Raw genomic sequence first — 8,818 nt, forward strand, 5'->3', positions numbered from 1 at the left:
GTTCAGCAAGGCGTTGTGAACGTTCAGGTGAAGTTTCTCCCATACGCCGTATTCTTGCTGCCGGTGCATGCGGCATTTTCAAATGTTAAAGAAAATGTTAATAGCCTGTAATATTCTAGCTCTGAAAAGAATTGTTGTTTAGCCCTAACTTTTGGGATAAGAATTAGTTTTTTATCTTTAAGTATCATGTGACTAAATAATAACTTCAATGTACACATTATATATACAAACTTAAACTACTTATCTTTATACCAATCTAAAAATAAAATACTATATACAAAATATATATAAACATAAAACATATATAAAAGAACATCGATCAGGCGTCGAAGTATTCCTCCACATCACTGTCCTCCGGGAACGTGCCCAGAAAACTGGCTGCATTGCCACGTTGAATGGCAATGCTAATTCTTTGTCCAAAGAATAAGCCAGCCCTCTGGTCACGTGAAGCGTCGACAAGCCTTTTCGCGATGTCCTTGTAAAGTAACCGCGAACTCGGGCCCCACGGTCCGAGCGTTTCGACCCCAAGCGGCTCAAAACTATAATTTCGAATAAGGTTATTATATTTGCGCCGCTCGGTGGTCTCTGCAAAAGCTGCAGCCGCCCCAGCACAGCCTGCCATGCTAGGAAGATGTGATGGCGCCAGGGTGTCGACGCATGTTGCGTCCCACACCAAGGGCCTACCCATCTTCCATGGCAACAACGTCACCGTCTGGCCTCTTTCCATCGTCACGTACCTTTTGGGTAGGTGTAGTTTTAAGAATCATCATCAGCCTATCGCAGTCCACTGCTGGACATAGGCCAATGTAGGCCAATGTATAGTTTTAACAATGAAGTCTAATAAAAATCGAACGAAAATAATTAGACTTCGCGCACGTGGTAATAGAATCAACTCTGTTGGCCAGGGTACCAAAACGCCCATCGTCCTTTGCCACATTCATTGAACGCTTTGGTACATCTAATTCATCAAAATTACAAATAAATAATCTCTAATTGAAACCGAAGTATCCAAACTATACATGTTCAATATAGGGGATTATAGTTGGGTTTCGTTCCGAGTTTGACTGAAAAAAAACCGTTTAAAAACGATTGGTGGTAAATAAACGTATAATGCGCACACACGACAGGCGTATATATTTAAAATACTAGGGTCCTTAAGCAGCGGCACGCGAGCGACGCGGGCGTCCGTCAACATCAGAGCGCATGCGTCGTGCTTCGCGGTTAGTCGGTCACTGTCGGCTCTCCGCGCGCGCCGCAAAAGCTGCACGGCTGTTCCACTTTTAATTTCGGTAGCGAGCCGGCGCGCGTCTTAACCTAGAGGGGCGCGGAGTGGCGATAGATAAGGTCCGCGCTACAGGACTCATGAACAATATTATTATGAAACTTATTATAAATATCAATTAAAATGGGGTTTTTCTCGTTCCTCCAATATGCATTAGCCAATACCTACAGGCTAACCAATATCTCGTCACGAATAATTCTGACACGCAGATCTCACTCTTCATGACACAAATAGGTGTTGTACGAATGAAACCGAATTGTAATCGCATTTTCTTTGAAAAAATTACACCAACGTAGTTGTTGTGTTGTTGCTTCAGACAGGCAGCTACATCCGGTTAGACTACAAGGCGACCGCATGATAGCTGGGAAAAGGCTGGGCTCATATTGCATTATTTTAATGCGCATCTAAAATAACGTCATTTAGAAATGTGGCCGGTGCTGAGAATCTTTCGGGAACCGCATATTATTATACTAAATACCATTTAATTGATTCAATATGCCCATATGTACCTAACCATAGTGCTGTCCTGATAAAGTAGTAGTGTTGTACTATGTTGTTTCTGCCTGCAATGTGACTATTGTTTATCAAAACGTGGTAGTAATATAGCCGTGCTCTGACGTGTCGGGACTGTATGCGTCCACGTAACAGCCACACGTCTTCCTGGATTCCATAATCCGGTAAATCATTCAATAGATTTTCTCGGTAGGTTTCTATTAGATACAAACCGTTTCGGAAATGTTCACCACAGTATGATCTAGCCAGTTTCAACTGGTATGTAGCCAAAGCCAGGACAATTATTTCACTTTCAGTGAGCCTCGGGAAGTTTTCCATGTTATTAGCTTCTAACCTTTGAAAATCGGCCCTCCGACTATTCAAACGGTTCCTTCCGACATAGGTATATAAATATTCTGTATATCAGCTGTTGCTCTAATACGATTCCAGAACTGCTCTGCATGTGTACTGTCTACTATTGGTGTGTGAAATGTATTTATTAGTGATGCAGCAATTCGGAAGTCGACGAACATGTGTGGTAGAGCCCTATTAAAATATTTTTGACGCAGCAGTTTATAATTCCTCTTGAATCTCCCGTTCACCATTTCCACTACCCATCTGCATAGTGTAACAGCTCGGAATTCATTTGCTTGCTCAGTAGAGAGTTGTGAATCTCCACGAACTTTAGTTGGAGGTGTGCCTACATTCGTAGGCACAGGCTTCGACTGCGTTCAAGCTGTCTCTAAAACCACGATCCAAAATAAATGCATCATTTTGCTGTAGAAAAACATCATCGGATTTTCTTCAGTACCCATGATGTCGAGCGTTATTTGCGCATCAGTTTTTGTGGTATCGTATGGTCCAAATACATTAATGATGTAAACTTCTGATAATACTATCAAAAATGGCTTCAGAAGGTTACAGAACTTGATGAAGACCTGTGACACGTTTTGCTCTTGGTCGTTTTTTTCCTGGTGTTCTGTTCTAAATATAGAAAGAAACTATACTTATTATCATTTATTTATTTTCTAACATATGATTTACATTTTTAAATATTAAATATAGAAATAAAAAACATTTAAAAATATAAAAAATAGGTTGCCACCGATATCGGGCACAGGGTCCAAGGTACCGGTGGTTAGGGTCCCAGAGACAGAAACCTCCTCACAATACGTGCCGTATCAAGGAGTACTGCCTTCTGAATCAGTCCCTTGATCCAGCCGCCCAACGAGAGCCTCCTGAGGTGTTCGTCGAGGCTCTTGGCTATTAAACCATTGGCCGTAACGACAATCGGCACAACAACAGCCGTGTCGACACTCCACATGGCGACAACCTCGTGCGCTAAGTCGAGATACTTTATTTGTTGAAAGAAACTTATTATTACCAATTTCTTTCGAAAGAAAGAATAGAATTCGCCTCACAGTTGCAACAGATGTGTTCGTAGCCTCCGCTGTTCTTTTTTGAATTTGTTTTATATTTCTGTCTCCTTCTTCATAAAACAGTACACATGGTAAACCAGCTTTCTGACTTGTCTTTTTAAAAAAAGTGTTTTTTCTTGGTATCTCATACCTAAAAAGAATTTTAATAAACATGAATTGTACAAATTTAAAACTATATTGAAGTATAGCACATTTCGATAAAGAAGAGAAAAAGAAGTAGGGAAAGTTTGTCATTGCATCCGAGGCGAGATACTCATGCGAACGGCGAGTATGATAAGTAACCAAGAACAGTAATAACAAATGCCCACGTGTAGGTATCGATAAACGTTCTCCAATACACTTTCAAAGAAATAAAATAGTTGAATGAAAAAAAGATTTTTCATTTTGCAGTCATAGATAATTGATCATGCAACTACAAAGAAGGTATTACATTGTATAACACCTTCTTTTCAACCATGGAAAATGATCTCAGCTAAGCTTTACATTTAACATTTTCGCACAATCATTTAATGACCGCGGTGCAAAAGCACCCGTGTGCCACTCCGATACTAGACTGTTTTACTCCCGATTACGATATTGGACGATACTCGCTGGAGAAGTTACTGGCGTTACTGCAATCTCCGTTGAAGTCCCCGTTGAAACCCCGTGACTCTCAGAATGAGTGAAAAAGACAAACTTACCGGGGAAACAGGGAAGTGGACGGGAAAGAAATCTGCCGACGACGGGGCACTCGATGCCGGCCGGCCAGCGGGACACTTTCTCCGCACTTGCTTCAGTATAGTCTTTTCACGAGTCCGGGTGATACAGGCACTTCTAGCAAGATTTTTTCATGGTTTTTTAATTGGTTTTGATCGCGCGACGAACCGCGGGCGATATCAGTATTTTGACTTTTTGAAGTAAAAGTAAAAACAAAAGCGAAACCCGCCATGGCAGGAAAAATAAAAAAGATAGAAATGAGGAGATGACCAAGAAGTCTGAACAGATATATTGTTCTGTTTTGCTTCTTAAAGCAAATAAAAAGATTTCATGTTACGTTAAACATGGGAAATCGTTAAAAAATGGGATGTTAGCTTGCATTGCTTAAAAAGCTACTCGCTGCTTGCTTAGGTTTTTCATTCAACCTGGCGTGAAATATATTCAGAGTCTGAGGTGCGAACCTATTGTCTTCAGCGACACGATAGTGAGCGTTTATCATGGCAGCTGCTATTTTGAAATCACAAAACAAGCGATGTAGTGCGCGGTTAAAATATGTTTGTCGCTACATCTTTATTGAGCATCTCAAAATATTGTTCAGCTGTAATTTGTTGTTTTTGATTAACACAATTCATTTTATAAAAAATGCCCGAATTTATTTGACGTATATTAGCATCATTGAGTAGAAAAAATAAATATTGCTGATTGAGACGAAATTGAGAGTGTTTTGACATAAGTCTAGCTTTTATATATTCACTAGATGTTAGTTTTTGTTGCCGGACATGAAAATTAACCATATTTACCTTCAATATATAGATCGGGGAAGCACTCAACATCTAAATCTTTATCTCTAGAATCAATTGGAGCAGCGTTGACTTTCAACATTTGGTATAATTCCGAAACAGGAGCGTTTCTTCTCCTTTCATGCAAAGGGTAAATAGTGTATTGTTCGTAGTCAGCCTCTTTTTCTGATGTAACTTGTGTTAAAAAGCCATCGTTTACTTCTTCAACGTTATGTACTACGTGAGATTCTATTTGATCTTCTATATGATGGATATTGTCCTCTTCGTTAATATAATCAATCAATTGTTGAGGTGAACGTGGCAGTTGTATTTGAGAGTAAAGCGCGTTAACACTTTTTAAGTACTGTAATGCTTGATACACTTTATTGACATCTACAATATCCTCCCACACTATTTTTGACTTTGTCGGCATGCCTCGAACCATAATATACATTTCAGGGTTAGTAATCGGATGTTCTGGGCTAGGTAGTTTTCTCAAAGTTTCTTCGATAGGCAAAGGAAGGTGGAAAGTTCTGCCTTTCACTTTTTTACTATATGCCTATTAGGTAAATTATTGTTGGCCACAGGGTTCATTAGCATTACTACCTGAAATGCTTTAGCACGTTGAATTAAAATCTTTTCATAGTCATTTAATTGGGCTATCTGTGGAGGTACAGTACTAACATATAGATCATTTAGAACACAAGATGCTGGCGGTTGATTTGCTCTAATTTTTTGTAAACATAAATGACAAATATGTGGACTGTGAGTTAAATTGTTTATGTTATACCTAATATTCAATTATATTACTCCATACACTTGTATCGATAGATTTTCTTAAGCGGTTCAGTGAAGAAATATCTCTTAGAAAACAAAGTTTCATACAAGATATGCATTCATACTTAGGGGTATCAAGACATTTTAATTTAAGGGATTTGAATGCGACCTATTTTTTTTCTATAATATCATCTTCAACGACATCAGTGAATTCTTCACTTTCCAGAATCGTACTGCCAACTATCTTCGGTATTCCGTACTCCCTTAATTTTTTTTAATCTGTTTTTTTTCTAATCATTCATTTATATCATTTAATAGCTTAAAAATGCTTAATATCTGATAAATATATCTCGAAAGTGTTCTCAATCTTGGAAACTGTGATTTTATAGTGTATGTAAGTAAGTAGTTATGTAAGTAAGATGTTCATGCATTTTATTTTCTTTTATGAATTCGTAGTATTGGATAATGGTTTTGTCAATGCTAAGTGCTCAAATATTTTTTTAAGTTTTTCAATGATGTTTTTATCTAGCGAACATATGTCATTACAGCACGACCAAACTAAACTTTTACCTTGTTTTCCTAAATCCCCAAAGACGGCTTTTCCGGAATTGTTTATTTTAATAGCTTTTTCCTTGTTACCATAGACCTTCTAGGTTATTTCTCCATAATATGGCTCCTGATTATTTCGGTGCTAATATTTGTTGGTGCTGTATTTTTTTTTTAAATTAATATGTATGTATATTTAATACATAATAATAAAATACCACACTATGTAACAATAAAACGATGGTACGACCGTGCCTGCTTTGCACGAGTCTTGGATTTAAACCAATCAATGACTTTCCTTGCATCCTTGGGTAATACTTTTTCTTTTAGTATTTCAAAAGCCTCAGGTATCTTATCTGGTTTTAAAAAGGCTAACGCGGCCAAATGACGCATTTTGTGAGCGAAAGATGTCGATTCTGAGTATTGTTTGGAGAGACCAGTAGACTGGATATGCTTCCAAATATTTTGAGCCAGATGGAAATAACAACACTTGTGTTTAGTTTCAGGAAACACTTGCTTCACCGCATTTATTGACGCCTTCTCGAAGTCTGTAATTACTACGTCAGGTTGCAAATTGGTTCCAAATTGAGATGCTTGCGACTTGAGAAGCTCAAAAAATAAACAATAAATTCTCTTATTTTTGTTGGACAGGAGCCCAAACACCAATAGTACCACCTTTTGCACGGTATCGTGCAATCCAATTAATCCGTGCACCGTATAAATTTGATAAAAAACTGTTGGACAGGTACGAAATGTACCATCTAAGATCCAAAATTGTGACAGCTGGAGAAGTCTTATATTTTCTGACGTACCAAACAATAAAATACAATCTTCTTCAGTACTGTAGTGAGCCAGCAGAAAATTACTGTATTTATTTGGAATGACTAGATTATGGAGCTTTTTTGGAGATGTAGGAACACCAATCATTCTTGCTCTATTTACCACCATTCTCATCGCATTTATACTAGGTAAGTAGGGGGCACTTCCACTAGGAATATCTTGAATTATTACCTGTGCCGGTCCGTCCATACTATTCTTCGCTCGTCTTTTCAATCTAGCTCTCAATTTTAAGTCATCTATTACTTCTGGATCAGGACTGTGACAATGCTTATTATTGTATTTTATTATTTCCTCAACCCCGCTGTTGTTTTCCTGCAATTAATTACTGATATTAATACAATTACAATACAAAATTATGAAACCGGACTACCTTTACAAAAAACTTAATGTATTTTTACTCAAGGTTTGCCAAAGAGTGATGGAGCGTAGCGTGTTGGGTATCAAACTCAGCGACCGAATACGCAACACCACAATACGCTCCAAAACAGGAATCACCGACGTGGGGTATAAGTCTGCTGAGCTTAAGTGGGATTAAGCGGGTCACGTATGTAGAATGCATTAGGACAGATGGACTAGAGTCGTCACGCAGTGGGTGCCGGAAGATGGGAGTCGTCACCGAGGGAGGCCTAGAAAACGCTGGCGGGACGACTTACAGGCTTTTACGGAAGATTGGCAAGAGAAGGCGCCACAAAAGGAACTGTGGAAGACTGTGAGGCTTTGCCCAGCAGTGGAACAATATAGGTTAGATAAAAAAAAAACTTGAATGTACAATACTTAATAAATAACTTCTTACCTGAGTTATTATTCGCGATCCACAACAGTATGCCCACTTTTTCAATGAATAGGACTGTATAATGAATTTAATAAAAAATGCTTCGTGAAAATTTTATAAGAGTTGTATTCTGCAAGATTTATTTTTGACATCATCGGCTAAACACTCTAATTTTGACTGAACCTCGTCAAATTGTGAAAATAAACTTTCCATCTTACCCAAACGTAGTTGCAATTCGCACACCTGTGACGCACCCAATGACTCATCCAACTCATTGACATAGTTGGTGCTGTCAACCGACCCTTGCAACTCGCGCGCTGATAAATATTCTCTGGTTGTGCTAAATCTTGTGAACGCGTTCACAACAGCTCCTATAATTGCAGCCGAGTCATCGCAAATGTCTTCGTTCGGTGCTTTCATATGACCGATCCATTTCTTTAACCAGTGAAATATATTATCCATGGTTTGCGTGGCTGAAATCATTTGACAAAGTGGCACAGAATTACCTTCGACCTTTAGCATCACGACGTATAAAAACAAGTGTTTACTTTCGTAAGCATTTGTAGGATTAGGGGGACAAATTTTCTTGAATATTGAACCCGTTGCGTCAATACTTAGTACAGTATATGAACACTTAGAAACCTTTTCATAAAAACTTAACAGAAGTTCAGTCCAATAGTGTATGAAAAAGAGTTGCAGAGAAACAGTTCTGATGACATTCATCCACGGTTCTGTTAACGACATAATCCATAAGGCAGAAACAACTTCTTTATGATAACGCTTTACAGCATCGTGTTTGTTTCTTAAATTTTGCAATGATTTCAGGCAAGGTATAAAAGGTGGTTCACGTGTTTCGTCATCTTGCATAGAGGAATTCAACATTTTGTTTCGCACGATTATGGGATACTGGTTTTCTAGTTGTGAAGATAGTTCTTTCGTTTTGTAAGAAGACAACCTATTTTTTAACGTATGGTTCATATTTTTATCGACATTTTCTAACGAGCATGTTAACATAACGCTATCACCATTTCCTTTGGTTGTGATATTAATTTTACCATTGCACTCTTTACATGTACCTGTACACTTCATATGGTAATCATCAGTCACAGCACTATTTTTAAAATTCCATACACAACGATTAGTTGTGTAATGCCAAATCCATCCACAAAAAATACCACTCCACTTTGATTTAGGC

The sequence above is a fragment of the Helicoverpa armigera genome, chromosome 1 (assembly GCF_030705265.1).
Source record: "Helicoverpa armigera isolate CAAS_96S chromosome 1, ASM3070526v1, whole genome shotgun sequence".
In the NCBI taxonomy this organism is placed as follows: Eukaryota; Metazoa; Arthropoda; class Insecta; order Lepidoptera; family Noctuidae; genus Helicoverpa; species Helicoverpa armigera.